This window comes from Plectropomus leopardus, chromosome 9, assembly GCF_026936395.1.
Source record: "Plectropomus leopardus strain MGB_pleo_1.0 chromosome 9, ASM2693639v1, whole genome shotgun sequence".
Taxonomy (NCBI): Eukaryota; Metazoa; Chordata; class Actinopteri; order Perciformes; family Serranidae; genus Plectropomus; species Plectropomus leopardus.
The window spans coordinates 7,488,422-7,510,081 of record NC_142184.1 but is presented as its reverse complement, the minus strand read 5'-3'; the positions used below and the strand labels follow the sequence as shown (position 1 = coordinate 7,510,081).

Here is a 21,660-nt window from a genome sequence, read left to right as displayed (position 1 = left end):
TTTAAAATATATTATAGAAAAAAACATATAATAAAATACTTACAGTTTTTTCAGCATATTTTTAGTTAATTTTTGTTTGGTTGTTTTTTTTTGTGCCTTTATTTTATTATATATTTTTGCTAATTTTCAGGTAATTATCTTGTTACATTTTTACTTTTTTTTTTTGCAAATTTTTGGGCCATGTCTTGTTAAGTTGCTCTTTGCCTTCTCTCCATGTTTTCAAAAGGAATCAAACCAATGTGCTCAGGTTTCAAAGGGTTAAACTGAATATTTCCACATTGTGGCAGCAGCCATCCATTTTTTTAAACTAACTGGATTAATGTGGCTATCATAATTATCGCTGGGATTTGTAATTATTAAATGACAGCTCTCTGCGGATTAATTTGGGGGATGAAAAGTCAGACTATAAGAGCTATATAACTTGTCAAAAAAAAAAAAAAAATAGAGACACTGATATTCAGCCCCCCCCCCTTCCTTTTTTTTTTAACAACACCCGGTTCATATTTGCCCTTCTCTCCTGGTTGACTTTACCTCCATGTCTAATCCCCTTTCCTTTGGTGATGAGCCAGTCAGTAATTGCTTGATGAGCAGTCAGGGAACATGAGCTACAATTCCACCTTGTTTCCAGAGTGATCCTAGTGTGAAGGGCACAGACAGAACCTATAAGGTGACTTAAATTACTAATTATGCCTCGTGCTTGTTAGCTGGAGGGTCAGTGGACCATGCCAGCTGTCCTGCCCTCTGCCCCCCAGACTACCTCAGCTGTTAATCACAATGTCACAGAGGCTGATTACTTGGCAGGACTCTGCTTCCAATTTTCATTTGAAAGGAAATGGAATTACAGGAGAATGTCCACTTTAATGACTAATGTATTAATCATAGGAGAAGAAGGATTTATTTGCAGTATAAATATCATTAGGGGTCACTCACTCAGGCAAACTTTAAATCAGTTACCCAGCATCTATCCAATAATATGCTGAAAAATGTCCCTGAATCTCTATTTCCAAGAGTTTAAAAAAAGTAACTCCATAAGTACTTGATGACAGTGGTTTCTCAGTGCCATTTCAAATACATGTCTAACTTCCCTTCACGGCCACTCTAGTAAATCAAAGTGAATAACAGTGATGAAAGTGAACAAATGAAATCAAATAAAACAGGGTCACACATCACTGGAAGGGCAACAAATGGGCACTGAAATGGAAGTAATTTTTTTCCCTTGTGTCTCAACAAAAAACGGGAAAAAAAGCCATCAGCTCTGGTCAAAAAGCAAGTTGTCATTTTGCCTAAAGCACCGCTAACCGCATCAACAAAAATATAGGTCTGCTGTAGAACTTTATATGACAGAGGAGGGTCACTCATTTTAATGTAGAAGGACAGTTCTTTTGTGAAAAAGCGCTGAGCGATTCGAGAAAAAAAAAAAAAACTCAGGCGAGGTAAAAGTGGTTTGAATAACCTGAATCTTATTCAGTTTGATTTGTTTCTTTTCTGCAGCGGCAGAGGTATTTCAGAAGGTAGGGGACCAGGTAGTCCTGGATTTGATCTGCTGCCTATGGAAGAATATTCTCTAAAATGTTTGCATTTATACATTTTTGATCTAATGTTTATTCCATAAACTGCTAGAGTTAAATTGAATTGAATAGGATTATCTTGATAAAGAAAAAAACTCTTACTTATACACATCCCCCTGTCACTGCTTAATAGTACCTTGATCTTGTAAAAATGTATATTTGCATGCAATTTTTTTATGATAATATGTCCGTTTTTACTATTTCTACAAATGATAGCATTATTATTATACATATATTATTCTTTTTTCTTTTTGCTCTATTATTATTATTATTATTATTATTATTATTATTATTATTATTATTATTATTATTATTATTATTATTATCTCATTTTTTCTAATTTCCTTCATGTGTACAGCTTAAATGTTTTTTTTAATTAATGTCCCTCTTTTCTTTGCATAAATACTTTAAATGCACATCTGCAAATTATTGTAATGTTACTCTACATTAGTCTCAATTTAAAAAAAAGTAACATAAATGAATTTATTATATTTTTTGTTTTGTTTTTTCTACAGATAACATCAATAGTTTCTAATGTGAGGATGAGGCCAGCCTAAAGAAAATGCCCCCCCGCTGCTCCAAATAACCATTTCTGACAGTTGTGAAGGACTAGCATTTTAATATGGAGCAAAATCATAGCAATTGAATCCATGGAACCCACTGAGGAAATGACTTGTCCAAACAGAGCGGCTGTCTCTTAGCGTGCTGATGTCATTGCAGTCTTCTGCTTGTCTAAGTGTGCACACATTTTTTCTCTTTATTGCTTAGATATTATGAAATCATTTCAGCACAATTAGTACGTCGTTTTTAGAATTCAGATGGTATACAGGCAGTGTTAATGAAAATCTGAGAGTGCAAAAATCAACATCTCGCCAGTGTTTATGTAAGCTTATTCCCATCAGAGTTTATTTAACACTTCTGACAGTTTCGAACAGCTGCCCCAGAACCACATCTGCTCTGAGCGGACAAACAACTCCCCAGTCAACTCAAAATATGTAATGACTGAAAAAATATTCCCAACTGAAGAAAAAACAACAGGAAATGTCAGAAATGTAACTAATCTGAGAAATATTAAAATATTATATGTAAATAAATAATCATTATAATTGGGGAAACATGGTCCTTGCTCACATTTTTCTTTCTCATGTTTGTCTCACAGAAGGAAATCCTCCCGGGCCGCTGCCCTGGAGAACACATGGATGTACCGTTTGTCCGCCCTGGCAAGCAGCTTTCTCTGGGGGGGTATGAAACATGCTGGAGCCCATTAAGAGTCAATGGCCACCATGTTAAGCACGGGGAATGTGGCCTCACCTCTTCTCTAATGATGTAAATGCTCGCTGACAGCATCCCCGCACACAGCCTGCATGATGAATCACACGCACCGGGTAAACAGTAAGTATTACCTGTCTCACTGTTGACGTACAATTACATGTATGTGAGCGCCTGCGGAAATGTGCAGACTAATGTGGTAACAGCCCGTGTTTTTTCATTCTGCAGCGAGCAGACAGTAATAATGCAATAATGTTGTTTGCTGTATTTTTGAGGAAACTTTTGGAGCATGCTGACTTTTTCCTTTTGCTTCACTTATCAGCAAACTCAGCGACAGTGCAACCACAGAAATAAGCTTTAGTGCATGTTGTTATATGTTATAGTGTGAGTGTTTTTTCTTTTTTCCAACCTACCTCTATCAATCCAATTGCCAGTTAAAATGTTGGCATTGTACGATTTTGCAAACCACAGATATGTTACTTTTGATATTATTTGTTATTTGTTGACACTTTATGTTTCACACACTAGGCTTAATTTGTGTGTTAGGGTACAAAAACGACTTGGTAATATAAGAAAAGATGTGTTTTGGCTTAAAAATACCAATGTTTGCAAGTTGAAAAGCTGCTGGAAAAGTGATGACTGGTTCTCAAAAACATTTATGTTCAATGCCACAAAAGCCACAGGAAAAGCACTGATGGGTCACCTAAAAACACCTACATTTGAGTAACATAAGCCACTGGAAAGTGGCAACAGATCACAACCGGCTCCCAGGTTCAGCTGCACAAAGATTGCCGGAAAAGTGGTGCTGGGTGGCTACAAGACACCCACATTCAATGCCGCAAAAGCCACTCGAAAAGCGGCAACAGGCCATGATTTGTGACAACAAATAAAACCCAATCACGTTGTTTTATGTTTTTCTCGGAAAGCGGTCTGCAGCTTGGCAGCTCTCTCTTAATCCACTGTCCTCTTCACCTCCCCATGACAAAGTCAGCTCATATACTTTGTAACCTCAGAAATATTTATATGATATGTATGAAATGTACAAATGTACTACAACAATGGTTTGCAAAAATATAAGAGGCCAACATTTTGTTCTGGTGATTGGGCTGCCTCCACTCTCCATTCCCATTATTTTCCACACAGATTCCACTTAATTTCTAAAGTTTCTTTTGTCTTATCTGCACACTGACTGACATGCGGCCCTGACAGGTTGTATATGAGTCATCTGTGAGAGAAACAGGAGCGATGGCAGTGGCTGCAGGCCATGCCCCTTTGGGAAGCTCAAACCCTCCACACATTCAGACTGCATTTCTCTCTCCTCCCCTCACCATACCTCCCCCTCCGCCCCTGCAGGCCTGGCACATGTGTGACATATAATTGATTCATTAATAATGTGAACAGATGTTTCTGGTCCAGTGTGGCATCCTGCCAGCTTGCCAGCGCACTATTTTACTGCCACAGAGTGCCAGACTGCATCCCATTAAATGTGCATTGACACAGAATGGAAGGTGATGTATTTTTTGATCCTTAAGAGAATGGAGGGAGAGAATTACATACGTTATTTACTGTACAATTTATGCATGAGCATGTCAGGGAGATACCAACAAATAATGCTTTGTCTTAGCACTCATGGAAATTGGCAATGTCTGAGCATAGCAATGCTATGTTTTGACCCTGATCTGCCTCTAAGCAGGCGTTTCTTTATGTGACACACAAGCTCTAATGAAGAGATACTCAACTTTCTTTGCTTTCTTTACTTTTTCAAAATGACAGGATGCCAGGAGCCAGTCGCAGCAGCCCCATACATGTTTCTATGATTTTAGGACATTTCTCAGATTTTAGGATGTCTCTAGGATTTTAGGACGATACTGCAGTTTTAGGACATTTCTATGATTTTAGGACATTTCTATGATTTTTGGACATTTCTTGGATTTAAGGACATTTCTATGATTTGGAGCAATTCCAGGGTGACCTTTCTAGGATTTTAGGATATGATTTTAGGACATTCCTAGGATTTAAGCACATTTAGGATTTGAGGACATTTCTAAGATTTTAGGATGTTTCTAGGATTTCACAACATTTCTAGGATTTTAGGATGTTTCTAGGATTTTCTGACATTAGGGACCTATCCTCCAACAGCACTTTTTTCAAAAAAGAAGCTCTATTTTTTCATGTTGTTTTATGCACTCTGGAACCTCATGTATGCAAAAAGTACAAAACCTTTCGGGGGTCAGATTTGGTCGACGGGCCTTAAGTTGAATAGCACTGCTCTAATGATACTCCAATTTGTATTGTAGAGAAACTCGAGTGTGGTTTGTTTGTCCATTTCGCAAAAGAGCTGTTTATACTCAAGCATAACAGCTCCCAGATTAGTTACATGGTAACAATAAGAGGTCCCAAAAGTGACTTTATTATGTTAGATATTGCACAGTAGATATCAGTGGATGTGAGTTAATTTGTGTTTGTGTGGGCATTTCCATTTGCGTGGAGTGACCATCATCATTATCACCTCCTGCTGCTGAGACCCACTGGCCTGTCACACCTGGTCAGGCTCCAGTCAGACTCTTGCTGGTAGAATATCAGATCGCTGTTAATCAGAGGAGGCTGAGTTTGAGAGAAAACACAGTTTCAGCGGGAAGTAAAACAAAATGTCATCTCTGCCATGGTGGCAACACAGCGCACTCACATCTTATCATCAGGCAATTGTGCATGCAGAGAATATGAGTTTTCACCACTCTGGAAGGATAATAAGTATTGTAGCCGAGATGTGGGGGCTTTTGTTCTAATGAGATGGAAAGGAGAGGCTTTAGAGCTCATGGTGAAGGTCTAATTAATCACTCTCTGTGGCAGTTTCCCACAGCTATCCATTAGGGTTTCATTCAACAAGTCACCGGAGCTTCAATCTCACTTTCATTGTTGGAAATAGCTCCATAATAATAACATGATTGCGGATTGATCACTGGAAGGCTCTGAAGGGAAATGCATGTGGTGAGGAATAATGATGCCCTGCATATATCTGTGCGGATAGCCCTCAACAAAAGGATTTTATACAAATTCAGGATTCATAACCAATTCGAAATTGTTCCAAATCAATTATGTTTTTCCATCAACTTGAAACAGCTTGACAGCCGCCACAAAGCATTTTCACAAGGCTTACTCATACTGAGCATGTGAAGCACCAGGAGAGCATCAATTTTTGTTTGAGGTGAGAACTGCTGCTGGGAGCTATCTGGGCCTTCAACATAAAGTCTGAGCTCCCTGTGGCCAATATAGCATACTCCGGATGAGAGCCGTCTGCTATGGATTAAAGACGAGTAATACAGTCTGTTAACATCCGCTGCCCTGCGAGGTCTCACCATGATGTCTGGGTATGGAGCCTAAGGGTTCAAGGAAAGCTAAATATCTAGACATGTAGATATTTTAAATGATGGCTTATTTCTTCTAATTTAGTTTCTGTCCGATTCAACACAGCAGTTTTTAGATATCTTGCAACAATGAACCAAAAAATTGGTTAAACCTACGCATAACATATCTGCATATCTGTCTGGGCTTTCCTCATCCATCTCTTTGGCATCTGGGTTGTACTGGTAACAATAATGAATTTACACACACAATTTATACGATTAAATATTCTTTGACGAGATTACTGAAACTGCACACATGCTAAAATTATTTACAGAACTATGGATTATTGAATTATTTAACTAAGAACTGCGATTTCTCCTGAAAGATTTAAAAGTCTAGAATCTATAAGTAATGCAGAGCAGGAGTTACCATAAAAAATGTTGAAGATACAACTTGATAAGGGTCAACAAAGGACAGATCAACAAGACTGCAACAGGAGTCTGCAGCGACGCTGTCAGCTTTATGAGGCTGTACTGAATCACAGCAGTGCTAACATGCTAATGTTTATCAGATACGCTGTACATGGGTATGTTTGAAAATGTAGGTTTTTCTATGCATTTTGGCAATTCTTCTGCATGCATACTGTGTTTTAGGTCACTGAAAAGTGACCTCGTTGTAAATCTCTCTCTAGGGTGAAGAGTTTTTTGAGATTTTTTGGCTTGTGACGTCAGACTGTGCACCTTTATCTCCTTTGTGAGGCGACATGGTTTGCAAAGGCTGATGTGTCCAATATAGTGCCAACTTTAACGTGCCTAAAAGAAGTTTTTACATGTTTACACAGTAATGTTCAGTTACTGTTCCACTATATTATGGAACAGAGGCGTCAGAATGCAGTCAGTACTCCTGGTTTCTGATTTGCCAACATATTCTTACTTGCATCGCTTTAAGGTTACGGTTATACCACTGCCTGTTGGTGTGGCATCCTCCTCTTGATAGAGCCTGAGTTATGTTTATTGTGTTAAAAGATTTTTCATATCAGTGCTTTTGAGGATGGGGATTTTCTTTAGAACAAAGGAAGGAAAAAACCTGTGTGACAGTGGCTTCATGTGGTTACAACTGTAACGCCACCACAATACTAACAACAATGTAATTCTCAAATTAGGCTGTGGCTGTGGAAATGTGGATACACAGAAACCATGCAGCTAATTATACTCTTATGGCCATAATACATATGCACCAAAATGCGCCACAGGAAATCATTCCTGCCCGTGGCCATCAGACTGTACAACTCCTCACTCTGAATGTCAGACACTCTGTGTCAATTAGTCTACTCTGGACTCTATAATGTGCAAATAACTACTTTGATGTGCAATAATCCAGTGCAATAAGTAAATCCATGTGTAATATTCTATATTCAAATGTTGTTAATCAGTTGTTTTATTTATCACACGGTAGTAACATGAACAAATGTACATTTGTATTATACTATAGTGTTTAGATATATTTATTTTATATTAGTACTTATGTTTAAATTTTATTAATATTTCACACTTTCCTACTTCTTTTAAGACTTTAGAATGGGAGCATCTGTAACTAAAGGCAGTTTCCCCTCAGGGATCAATAAAGTATTTCTGATTCTGATTCTGATTCTGATTTTGCACAGTTAGTCTACTTTTTTTCCCCTGCGTTTGGCTCCATAGGCCTTTTACAACTAAAAACTGCATAGAACTGCATACAAAACGAGCACAATTCATTTAAAAATGATAGAAATTAAAATTACGTTGCACCAGAGGAAATGTGAAGCAGCAGAGCAACCTTGTGGAGAACAGGCAATTACATTGACTGCAATTAGAGGTAAATGCACAGCTTAGATGACAGGCACAGCCACATTTTGATGTAATGCTGATAGTTTTAGAAATATATAGTCATGGTAGTTGCACTTACAGATTTGCATATCAAAGAAGACTCATCTGTTGACCTTGGCATAGGTTTGTGCTGTCCAACTGCCCTTAGAGTTATTACTATCCAGCTGTCTGAGCAGAATGCTGTCTTATGGACCAATTACATAAAAAACAGTAATCATTTTTATCTTTTGAAATTTTGCTGAATCAAAAAAAGAAAGCTGAATATTACATGTTTTTTCTCTGTTCCTAAAAACACTTCAAATCTGCTCTACCTGCTTTCTCCCTCAAACTAGATGTAGAAAATCAAAAAAATAATACAAGACTGTCATCAAGACGCTCTCTCCTTCAAACGCCCTCTACCTCACATCCTCCTGCGCTCAGTCTGGCTAAACGCTTGTGTCAGTAAAAGTTTGTGGCTTATTTTTGCAGCAGCTGGTGATTCGACCAGAAGCCACCCCTCAGGCTTAACACTGCAGGCCTCATTAATGCAAATCTAGCTTTAACAGACTGATGGGAAATTGGCTCCCTCCTCTCCACAGCGAGGCCGTTGAAAAGGCAGGAACAAGGTGAGAACACAGAGAGGTTAAGTAGCCCGGGCACAGGATTTTATGCCAAAGGTGTATATCAATCAACTTGTGCGCACAGAGAAATCAAAACCTGTGAAATAAGAAATATGGCGTTAAAAGTACATTTTCAAGAAAGTTTCTTGTATCGTAGGCAAACTTTTGAAATTAAATCATTCTTCCAGAATCTGAGAGTGAAGCAGAAACAATTAATGTGTCACTGCTCACAAGATCCCCGTGTTGTTGTCTTGGGTGGAAGAAGAATGGAGACAATAATCGTTTTAACAAAGGCAAGGGCGTCCAATGTTTCTGTGCTGCTAAAATTAGCAAATGTTAGTCACTGTGGCTGTTGTTTTTCATGCTTCTTGTCACTTCAAGGTTCTTGGATGCTGTCCTGTCATGCTATTCAGATGAAGCTCAGACTTGCCAATTAAATTGACATGGCCCAAGAGTTTCGCCATCAGTTTGAGTATTTTATAATGAGGACAAAACACGCATGTGCTGCCTGTTTATTTTAGCTATTCACTACAACAGTGGGCAAATGCTACTCCAATATAATGTGCAATGATGTTTTTTTGATTGCTGACATGTTTAAACAAAACAAATTCATTTAAAAGATGCAGAGAGAGTTTTGGAACACTGCTATTATGTGATTCTCAGGTTTCTCTGCACGAGATTTGATCTGAGATATTGCACGGTGTAATATCATGTTTGCATACCATTAAAAAATGTCTGACTGTGTTAATAGTCGGCTTCATTGGTTACGCCCACCTTCGATAATTATTGCGATGTGATTGGCTGAAACGTGATGAATTTAGACAGACTGATATTGGCGGAAAATTAGATTGAGGACATGTTGTTCACGCTTACACAGGAAAATTACACTGGATAACAAAGCGTAAATTGTACTGCACTCTTAATGTTATAAGAGCACACATATTGTCTTGAACACTGCAGACAGATTCTGAATATTACAGAAAATGTGTTTTGTTTGTCACTTATCATAATAACACTGAAGCAATCAAACAACAGCATCATGTACAAGCAAGTGAAGTCTTGTCACTCATCTCCTGCAAGCGTGTCATGATGTTGCTTCAGGCTCTGCAGCATGCGTATGTACACACATTGTATTTTTTTAACACATGGATAAACTAGATCCCTTGGCATGTTTACGCAGGGCCGGGCGAAGCACATTCAGTGCCCTAGAGGAAAGCCCCCCACCACGGGAATTTTTTTATTTTTTTTATTTTTATTGTATTTATTTCAAGCTACAACAAAAAACTAATGAGAAATCAATAGAAATAACCAACTTAGCTAACAAACAATAATAACTAACAAACAAAAAGAATGCAAATTTGCGAATTTTTATCTTTTTTGTCTTCTTTATCACATTTCTCTTACACTAATACTCTCACATACACTCTACTCATCAGTGATCTAGCATTTTCTGACTGTGATTATCACTAACTAGACTAGACAATATATAGAGGTGTATAGTTGTGGCAAATATCAAAGAACACTTTGAACACCAGCTTTCACAGAAAATTTCACTTACGCAATATATGTTCCACAAACTGCAAGAAACTAGTAGATTTAGAAAATGATTTCCAAAAAAGCTGGGCAAAATGTTTGGGGAAATATATTTATTATTATCATACCCATATATGTAATGCTATTTTCACAGAATTGCTACTATTTTATATCAGTTTTTTCAGCTTGTGTCCTTGGTTTCTTTTTTCTTTCTTTTTCTCCCCTTTATTGTTGTTTTGTTGTTGTTGTTGTTGGTGGTGATGGTGTTTTGCTACTTTCAAAGTAATTTTCTAATACTTATGCTCATTTCTTCTTGAATACACTCAGACTATTTTCCATGGTTTTGAAAGAAATCAATCCAATTTGCTAAGATTTCAAGGGGTTAAATAGGTGAAATAGCGGCTCTAAACTGTGATCTGTATAAAAAGGGCTACTGATGAACACATTAAGATGACCTGCATTACCAGGACTAGCTGTTGAACCCTACTACCAGCCTTTAGCATTAAATCTTTGGATTCTTTATTTGCATTTTTTATTTTATTTTACATTTTTAAGGGGGTAGATTTTCCCCTAAGCAGTCAGGCAGTTGTCTATGTTGCCTATAAGACGATCCACCACTGTGCTTCAACAGTGATATTAAGTGTGGACCAGCAATCACATGATGTTAGGGGAGGAGACAGTCACTTGGCCAGCTCGTGTCCATCGGTCCCTGCCACGCTGTAATGAGGGGACGGAGCAGCACTGCAGGTTAACATTCTGCCCATCTCCTGGAGATACCATGTCAGTATAGATTAGGGGGGCTGAAGTAGCCCTGGAGGGAAGAAAAAAAAAACCTCTTCTGTCTTCAATTACAATAAGCAAACAGCTCCTGGAAATGAAAGGAAGAGAGGGAGGAGCATCGGGTCCAACCCACACAAGACAAAGTAAACATTATTAGCTTAATAACATTTTCAATTAGCTGTAACTCACATAACCACAAGCTAATGGAACACGAGGCCCAAAATTAATTAGAAAAAATAATTTGTAATTACAACATGGTTTAAAGGCCCTCACAGGTCCCAACTTGAATGATGGTACAGAGAATTAGGCCTAATTCTCTGTCGTCATCCATGAAAACTGTGTGTGAAGATATTTCTCAGACTGTCCTCGTGCCATGCAGGACATCGTAAGATCAGGCTCTCTGTTAGATAATAGTCCCATTACCAGTTCTTCTTTTACTTCTACCAATATGTTATGGGCTATTACCACTGCCATATTGAAGATTGTGCCCCTGTGATATGTTTATGGCACGTTACAGTGCAGATACACTTGTCTGAACAATAACTGTCTCCCCTCTAGTGTTCAAAATGATAAAAGGAGATTGAAACTGTTTTATGATCTAAGAGGAGTCCAGGTGCTGTATCTGCGGCGTCACTTACCATCTGCCTCCACCAGCATCATCTGCTCCTTTGTTTCTGTGTTCAGTTCAATTAATTCTGGTATAGGATTTACATTTTAAAACTAATTTTAACATAAAAAAGGTAATACTTTTGATCATCAAGGCAAGATGTTTCCCTTTTTTCACCATGAATGAGCTCTCCACAGCTCATCTCCCTCAGACTCATCACTCCATCCATCAGCCTTTGAGTCATTATGATTCTCACGTCTGCTATTTGTTTGGTCGTCTGGCTGTTTTTCACAAGATGGAGGCGTTCCACGCAGCCAGTTAATGTGCTAACGGATTGGCCGCTGTGGCGTGATGATGTATAATGAGCACTACTGGACAGATATCACACTCATTTCCTTTTGTGTGTTTAAGGGCAAGGAGGATCTTAACACGATGTCTGGGCTGTAGCCCAAACTAGCCGTCCAGCACGAGCTCCAGAAAAGCCGTCCAGATTCTCTCAGCTGCCCACGCTGACGGTCCGTCACAGCTGGCTGGAGCGTGCAGCGCAAACTGAACAGAACAACAAAGACGATGTGGACGCCCATTCATCCCCAAATGATACCAAGTTAGTACTTCATGTTGTCACAAGTGAAAGCAGTTTGGCATTAAAGGGATAGTTCACCCCAAAATTAAAATATGTATTTTTCCTCTTCCCTGTTGGTCTATTTATCAATCTAGATTGTTTAGTTGTGAGCTGCTGAATTTTGGAGATATTGGCAGCAGAGATGTCTGTCGTCTCTCCAATATAATAGAACGAGATGGCACTCAGCTTGTGGTGCACAAAGTGCCAAAAAATACATTTGACAAACTCAACAGCGATGTTTTTTTCCAGAAATCCAACTAAAGATAATCCACGGACCTTGTAGTGAGCAGTTTCATATAAGAACTATTTTCTTACTACCGAACTACACTCACCAACCGTATCACCACTCAGAATGAAGCGTTCATCTACTCATGGACGAGAGGCTTGTGCTCATGACAGTGTGTAACATTAATGGCGTCCTCCTCGGCTGAGCTTTAACCATGGATATATAAAGAGAACTGGATACAGCTTTGGAGGCAAGGCCCCATTTATTTCTGTTTTTCAGTGGTGCAAAGAGCCAAAAAAATTCAACCTCCTGGTTGTGCAATTACCCCGGTCTTTCATATCATTGAGCCCATAAAGCAATCACTTTTGATTTAGCCTTCTGCTGACTTGTAAGAGGATTAAATGATTTAATCACATAGCTCTTCAATGTTACCAGACAGTATAGATCAAATTCTGATAGTGAAACCATTAATTTCGTGGGAATTGTGAAGCACAAAAAAAATGTATCTATGGTGAAAAGTCCTTTTAGGCTAAATGGCAAAACATGACAGACCACTATTATATGGGTTTGGCCACTAAATGTCAAATTAGCTTCAAAGTCTGGTGCACTTCCTGAAGGACTGGCTGTGTCAGCTCAGAGAAGCTAGCTAGCAGTGCACGGTGATTAAGTTGGCGGGTTTAGTTCAGTAGAAAGAAAATAGCTCCTACATCCGACTGTTCAAAACAAGGCCTGTCAAGGTCTGTCTTGAGGAACCGGGCCATGATTTCTGGAAAGAGACATAGCTGCTGAGTTTATTTTTTGGCACTTTGAGCGCCACAAGCTGAGTGCCATCTAGTTTCACTTGACTAGAGAGAAGATATCTCAAACACTTAGCAACTCACACCAAAGCAATCTAGATTGATAAACAGCAGATGAGAGGAAAAATGTGTATTTTTAACCTCATAAAATGACATTTGCCAAACTTCTTTCTCCTTAAAAGTCTGTTCACGGTGGCTTAGTTTTTTTTTCTTCTTCTCAGTACCTGTATTTTTAAGAACAGCAATGACACACTCTCACCAAGGTCGGTGTTTAAAGCTTAGAGAGGCACATTTAGACAGCTGAGCTGTCTAAGTGTTCTCAGCAGGGGGGAAGATGTTTGGGCTCCCATCTTCTGGGACTTGCTTTAAATGTTTTTATACTGGAGATTCATTAATATTTTATAGAGTGTAATAGGCCCCGCGCCTTGGGACTGTGTTTGGCACCACGATTACAACACACACACCCATTAAAACTGATTAGCTCTCATGTGAGGGGGAGCCTGTGTCCACAAAATGCTTTGATAATAATTTTGTTCTAAGTATTAAATGTTGGGGCCTTTTGAGTCAAGTGAACAAACACAGCCTTTGCCTCATCATAGTCTGTGAAAAAAAAACAACAACAACCAATCCCCCGGGTGCTAAACAACTTCCATCAAAGCTTGACAAATGATTTCACCACCTCTTTATTATGCATGCCATAACAGTTTGGGGAAGAGAAGTGACTGCATTTAAATTGTCTGAGCAGCGTGAAATGATACCGCTGATACACAACAATCCAGTTGTTCTGGTTCAGAAATGTTCTGTTCAGGCATGTTGCATGGTTTGTTTCCCATCTTTAAATGTGCGTAATCAGGCAGAAATGTTGTGGAGATGTAATACTGATGACTCATATTTATACAATAATTACACTGTTTAAATTTTGGAATAACGTCCTGCTCAGCTGTTTGGTGGAGCACATTTTGAGTCGCTATATCTTAATGAAAAATGTGTTGAACTTATTGCAACCTGATTAAGCCATCTCTGCCATTATGTATTTTATGCCAAAAACATCCACTAAATATCAATATCAAAGAAATTTTCACAAAAGCACACACATCAAGAAAACAGAAAATTATGTGCTGGGCAAGAAATAATGCAAAGTCTCATTCTCACTGCACAAAAAATCCAACTAACACCCGGTAACATCTGGCTTTTTGATGCAGTGTTAGAATGTGCACTCCGGCGGTTCACACCCAGGTCAAATGATCAGCAGTAGTCACAGGAATTTTTCGACTCCAGCTCCAATCAGCACTGATGGAAACACAACACCCAGGGGAAAGCGTTAATATCAACTCTTTAACCAGCAAAATGCAACAACACTCTGCTACTAATTAGTGTCCATCTCCTCCTAATACAGCGCTAAAACATCAATCCAAATCAGTTTTCACTGAGTTGGAAAGAGAGACTTAATAAGTAAGAAATATATAAACAGAAGTAACCACCGTAAATTTTTCACAGACCTTTGTCCATGCTGATGTTTAATTGCTCTCCGGTCTGACGCTGATGTTGAAACTCGTCTGCTGCTGCACTGTGTCCACAGCCCTACTCTACTGGCAATGGGAAATTAGTCTGTAGCCTATTTTTAGTGGGGTTACCTGTGTTAAAAAAAACCTGTGTGCATACAGTTTAGTGGGAAAGGGGTAAAAAATAACATAATAGCATAGTAGCATAAAAGGGAGCTTAGTCTGGTGTGCAGACGTTGTGTTTTCTTCACTGTGTCAAAGAAAAAAATTTCCATAGCTTTTTTCTTGGTAAGCACATTAACACTTTAATGTTTTTTGTTAAATATAAATGCATTGCAATCTCATATATTTTTACATAGTGCGCAATTACTTATAAAGATCAGAATGACACAAAGCAACAATATAAAAGCAAAATGTAGCATCAGATATCATGGGCACTATGAATCTATCCAGACTATGTGCAGGTGCTTTGATAATTCTGGTGAGTTGCTATGCCACGCGCAGCATGTGTGTCGTGTCCTGCGGCTGTATGGAGGCTGCGCTGCACTGCAAGCTGCAGGAAAGATTCCTGAGAGCTGGACACCATGTGGGAAAGATAGGGCCATTACTGCCAGCGATCCCTCCAGTGCTGGAACAGGCCACATCAGCGAGTAGGCTGTGGGTCCTTGTTAACATTATTGGCAGGTGGTGCGTGAAGCCGGCTGTCCTTGTCAGGACCCGAAAGGCAACTTCTCAAACTAAACTGAAAGCCTGGGGACCCTGTCAACTTCTTTTCGACCATGAGCAGGAGTGCAACGATGGAGATATTTTAAACTCAGCTGATAAAAAGAAAAATATAAAATACTGTCTAGTAAGAGAAAACCATATACTCCAATGCTTGTCAGAACTCTGATTTATAAAAATTCAGATGATATTGAAATATTTGTGCAGTTGATGGTGTTACATCACTTCAGAAAGGACAGTGACTACTAACTTAATGGTTACCTTAAAGGTTCTGTATATAAAGATATATAGTGGAGTAATGGCATCCTCAGCAGAGAATGCCAGCCTGTACTTATTCCTCAGTTGTCAGATACTGCCGCTTTGACAGAGACTCTGTCATCAGACATGGATGCCAAAAGCCACCTTTTGCAGCGGTACAATACGTCACCAGGCAGCGTCAATTTTTAATGTGGCTGGATGGAAGCTTTCGTGGCATTATAATGTTGCCGGTCGGCTAGACAGAATGATGCGGCTGGACATTAACGACATAATAAATATAAGGAGCTGAAAGGTCCTCATAGGATGAGCAAGAGGGGCAGTGAATGGGTCCGACAAACTCCGGACTTTCACCCAGGAGACAGCTGTTCATCTCCCATGTGAAAACAAAAGTCAATCAAGCTCAGGCACCTCCATGTTGACAGCCGCAGACAACCTGAATTAGACTCTGAATCATAGATAAGCTCTGACAGTCATACACAGCTCCTTTAAGTTGTAACACAAGCATTTAATACAAAAAAAACAATTAAATTGAAAGGAACACATTTCACATATGGATGTTTCCCAGGACAGTATATCAACATAGCTCAATTTAGAGAACAGCAGATGGTGCATTGTGGGTTTCTTTTTTTTTTGCTACAGTCATAACATTACATACTAAACATACTAGCAATGCAAAACACATTACATCAGCAAAAATATAAGAATTAAATCTCAGGATTGCACTCTTCATAAATAATGATTTTGGTAAGAAGGCTGTGAGAGGAGGGAAAGGGACGAATATTTCTGTCTGTCTGTCCGTTTCTCCCTCTTTTGCAAACACACACACACTTGACACACACAGATTCACACACATGGCTCTGTTTCTGTATTCCTCCATCAGCCCTCACCTACACAAGGTTAAACTGTGCAAACATTTGCAGCTTCTAATTTATGGGCCGTTCAAACACGTGCAAATGTTCCTGCCACATCAGACGACACAGGGAGGGGCTGTGATGGAGGTCAGTGTTGACAAAGCAGGTGTGTGTGTGTTTGCAGTATCCTATTCATCTTCAGTGCTTATTTTTCAAATATTTATAAGACAGTCTATCTTTTGTTTCAAATCTGAGATGACTGAATAAGGGCTGAAAACAAGTGCAATAATTATTTCCATAGTTGAACTTTTCAGTTCGTCTTGATATTTACAGCAAGAAATTACAGAAAACAACGTTCTTCAGGCAATCTCAGGAAGAGCAAAGAAAAAAGTTTATTAAATGCCCTTATTCATCTGACATATTGATGGTTTAAAATGCCCTCCAGTATTGATTTCACAGACTCCTTATCGGGTGGAGATAACAGTAAAGTAAACACAGAGTACAGTATGTCTGCATCTCTGTTTGTGTGGGAGTGAGTTTGGCAGAAGATTGTGACTATGGTTTACTGTGTAAAATGAATAATCAAAGATGCATATCAACATCAGTTTACATCATCTTACTGTGTACGCTAAAAGTATTTATTTAAGAAAAGGTGGTATTTTTTCTTAACGTGATTCTGATACAACTTTTAAAGTAGCAGTGTCTAAGATTTAGGGAGTTTTAGTGGCATCTTGTGGTGAGGATTGTAGACTTCAACCAGCTGAAACTTCTCCCAATTAAAATTCCTGCTAACTACAGTGCCAGACATAAAAATGGCCATTTCTAAAACCAGCGTTTGGTTTCCTTCTGGACCACTGTAGAAACATGGGGGTGCAAAATGGTGATCTCCATAGAAGAGGACCCGCTCCCTATGTAGATATAAACAGCTCATTCTAAGGCAGCAGAAACTCAAATATTCACATTTTGAGGTAATTATACACTAAAGAAAACGTTCTTATTATATTATATTCCATTTCTGTCAATATATACCCCTAAATTCTACACACTGGATCTTTAATCTTCCTAACTCGGCTAGTTTATTTGTCAAAGGCATCATATATTCTATCAAATGTGCATCAAATGTTCATTTTTCACTTGTATTGAAAGTTCTAACTGTAATTTGCATCACAATATCACTATGAATTTTTTTCACCACATACATGTTTTTGTCAAAGACAGCCCCTTCAGCCAACCTTCGGGGAAAAAAAATCCATCTTCACCAACTGTTGGGTAAAATGAAAAATCTCTGACAGGAGTTTGTCTCTCCCATTCTGCTGACAGCCCATATGTTTGCTCCTAGATCTCCACTCCAGGGGCTCCTGGAGCTGTCAACATGTCTCAGAGTCCAGGTGAAACTGAGGAAAAAGACAGACGAGAACATCTCGGCAGATGATGTGCTTTAATGCTGGCTCAGAATCAAATCCAGATCCTCAACCGGTGCGCCTAACACTCATTAGGGCGGGCAGAGGCATGGATATACTGTATAAATATACATGCAGATGTTTATTTGCTCTCTTCCTCTGGCAGGTTATCTTGAACAGATTGTGTCTCCTTAGCGCTGACACATAGGTGCTGACACATAGACAGATGGGTTGCCAGTTGCCCCCTTGGTCTCCTTCTGATGGCGCCTACGAGGATGGATGGGCTTATTTTTAAGGTACAATTGGTCATCTCGCAACCTGCTGTGTATTTACTCAGTGATCTACTTGCATGGATCTTGTTTACTCTTGGTAAATAACTTCTAATCATGAGCACATGCTGTGATTACGGCAAGAGCCAAATAAATAAATCCTGCTGGTGCATAGCTGCACATGTATTGGAAAAAAATGGCACTCACACACATTTGTTGGCAATTTTAGCGTGTATTTTTGTATTTTAGTGTATTTTAACAACTTGCTGGAATGCTTACGTCTCTGCCACACGACACAGCTGTTCAGACACGATGCCAGTGAGGAGCTACAGAAATTAGAAGCGGGCTTTCTAAAGATGCTACTTTGCATTTCTGAGCTGCAGCGTGATGAGGCCAGCCTGTGTGTGTGTGTGTGTGTTGTGTGTGTCTGTCTGTCTGTCTCGCTGCTGTGCCAGGCCAGAGAGGGAGTCAGGAACAGTTCCACAGATCTAGGCATTAAACTAATGTGCTGGGATCAGGGGCCAGCGCCTCGCAAGCTGTCTCTTTGGCTGAAGGCTATAATACGAATGGGCACTGAGCGAGCGCTGGCGCCACGGCGATGGCACAGACACCAAACACCTGCCTAAGTCCTGTTCCAGGCCCCATAAACACATATATTTCCATCTATCCAATGTCTCCTCCGGTTGTGATTAGTGTGATCAACAATGGGCCCAGGTGATGAGATTAATGCGCGGCCGCTTTGTCGAGCAGAGGAGCTGTTGAGAACCGAAGACTGGCGGCAGCCGTGGCTCAAATCATACAGCACAATGGGAAACGCCATTATACATTTAGTAAGCACATGGTGCTGCTTGTTAAACGTACATCTGTCACTATTTATCTCTGATTTAGCTCTCGCTGACCACAGCTGCAGTGTTTGATGAGCTGATCGACAGCCAAGCCATCACTCTTTGTTACAATTGTAAAAGAGACTCAGGGCCTCATGCAAGAAAAGACATATTAAGAAATTTCCTCTTACTTTTGTTTGCATCCATGATTTCCTTTTAATTTGTTAGGACCCATTGATTTTTGGAATTCACCAGTGTTTTCTTACGTTTGCTCTTGTCTTGTGGTCAAGAGTACTCTTACCAAGAAAAGACAAAAACATCCCGTTTTCACTGTCCACAAATTGTTGCCCTGCGTGAAGAAAAATACATTTTACATTTTGACATTTAAAAAAATGCATGACTACCAGTTAATCAAATTGATATAATGTTTTAAAATAATTATTTCTTTAAAACCTGAGCAAACTGGCTTGATTTAAAAAAACACAGGAAGAAAAAAAAGAAGAAAGAAAAGAAATAACCCAAAAATGATCAAAGAAATCATTAAAAGTATTTAAAAAACTACCTTATATGTATGAGGACTTGTTCCTTTTCTTTTGAAATATTTCAATTAGTAGGATTTCTTAAACTGATACAATTTTTTTTGCATGAGAACCTTTAATATTTTTCTCTGATTGTCCTCGTATACATACAGTACATTTCTATGCAGGTCTTTTACTACTAACAGAGTATTTTTTACAGTGTGGTATTAGTACTTAGATTTAGGCTTAGAGAAGGATCTGAGCACTTCTCGCTGCTGACATGATAAATTTTTTGATTTTCCTGTAGCACCAGCACTTTACTCACTTTAAGTTTATTAATAGGCCTACGTAAATTTCACAACTGCAGATTTTTCTTCCTCTTCTTACAGCCTTTTTTTGGTGGCAGCTTTGGGCATGAGTCTTTGCACACAGCACAAAACCTGCCCATATATACTGTTCAGGAGGCGTTACCTGTGCTAATAAGTATTGATCATTTTGGATTCATCACTGAGCACACCTGGGTAAGAGCAAATTTGGTTAGTTAAGAACATTCGGTGCAGAGTTGACTCTTATTTTTTCTCTTTTCAGAAAATTAAGAAAAAATGTTTCAGCATGAGACCCTCTGCCTGTAAACTTTCCATCACATCAAAAACAGATTTATCTTGAGCTCTAGACGTTTGCTTATTTAGATATAATATGAACTGGATACTGTATTTTATCTGCCGCAGGAAGACTGAGACTTAATAACTCAATATGAAAGGAGCTTTATTTTGACTCCCAGTGATGAATTCCTCTTGACACGCTCACTAGCAGAGGAAGTTTCCTGACTGTGCTCCGGAGTGAAGCCGTTTCTTCTGCTCAAGTGGATTTTTTTTTTTCAACTCCTCGAATCATCTTTATGTCTCTCTGATTCTATCTCTGATCCGTCTCTGCCACAGCGTTGGCGCGTTGGGCAGAAGCAATGGAAGAATGAAATAGAAAGAATGGATTTGTTGTCACACCCCCATCAAATTTGAGCCCCTTGACACGAAGAGTAAGGTAAAGAAAATGAAACCCGGATCCCCCTGAGACTTAAAGTATTGTATCTTTTCAAAAGGATATGATGCAGAGTTTAGTTTCATTACCAGTTGAGGTATCTGTGGAGTGTTGCCGGTGATTAGGTTGCACTTTAAAACCTGGTGAAGAGTTTTTTCCTTGAAATTGTGACTTGCTGCCTATTTTCTCTCTAAGCTCTCCGCTGTCACTGACGTCACTGCAGTCCCTTCTCACCGCAGTCCCTTCTCACCGCTGTGTCTCATAAAAGACTTACATTCTCTCCTTGTCTGGCATTAGCAATTACCGCCACCGTGGAAAGGTCAGGAGATGTTTTTAAAATGCGACCCGGGCCTTTGGCTGACTGCTCCACTGAAATGTTGTCATACATTTATTGGGTATCAAATGAGGCTTCTGCAAGTAGTGCCAAGTAGAAAGCCTTGACATTCTGACATTTTATAACCAAGGTGAAAGCCCGTCAGAAGACTCTGTCTCTTCTAGTGTCGTTCTCGGTGTTTTATCATTCAAAAATGAATTTGCAAGTGAACTGAGTGCATTGGAGGGTATTTAATTAGGGCTGTACTGAATAGTTTGAAGCGTCATTCGTAATGTTGACACTCAGATTCCAAAACAACATTCAAATGCTGTGCAGCTTTTTTTGTTTGTTTGTTTTCCATGTCTATTCATGTTTTTTTCTGTTATTTGTAGGATTAGTTTTCAGTGGTGGTTACATAGGATTGTTTCTGATTGGTGCAATCTGAACATTTCCAATAACTTCATAGAGTGGTAATGTCAAAAATACAGTATTAAAAAAAAAAAAGATAGATGTAATACTTTAACATTATTTAATGCCTCTGCACCAGCAACAGCCATGGACGAAGGTATTGTGTTTTCATGTTGTCTGTCCATCCATCCCAATCTCAAGAACACCTTCTTAATTTCTTCAAATTTGAACATTTGGCACAAATGTCCATCTGGACTCAGCAATGAACTGATTAGATTTTGGTGGTGGTAATGATAATAATAATAACAATAATAATAATAATAATAATAATAATAAATCCAATATGTC

General features: G+C 39.0%; 1 long non-coding RNA gene across 1 annotated transcript; it reads left to right on the top strand.

Moving 5' to 3' along the window:
- Positions 1-2,734: 2,734 nt before the first annotated feature.
- Positions 2,735-21,303, top strand: LOC148188671 (uncharacterized). Its single transcript, XR_015777409.1, has 4 exons — positions 2,735-2,960; positions 11,978-12,170; positions 17,885-18,021; positions 18,112-21,303. It is a non-coding gene; the product is annotated as an uncharacterized LOC148188671 (long non-coding RNA).
- Positions 21,304-21,660: the final 357 nt, after the last annotated feature.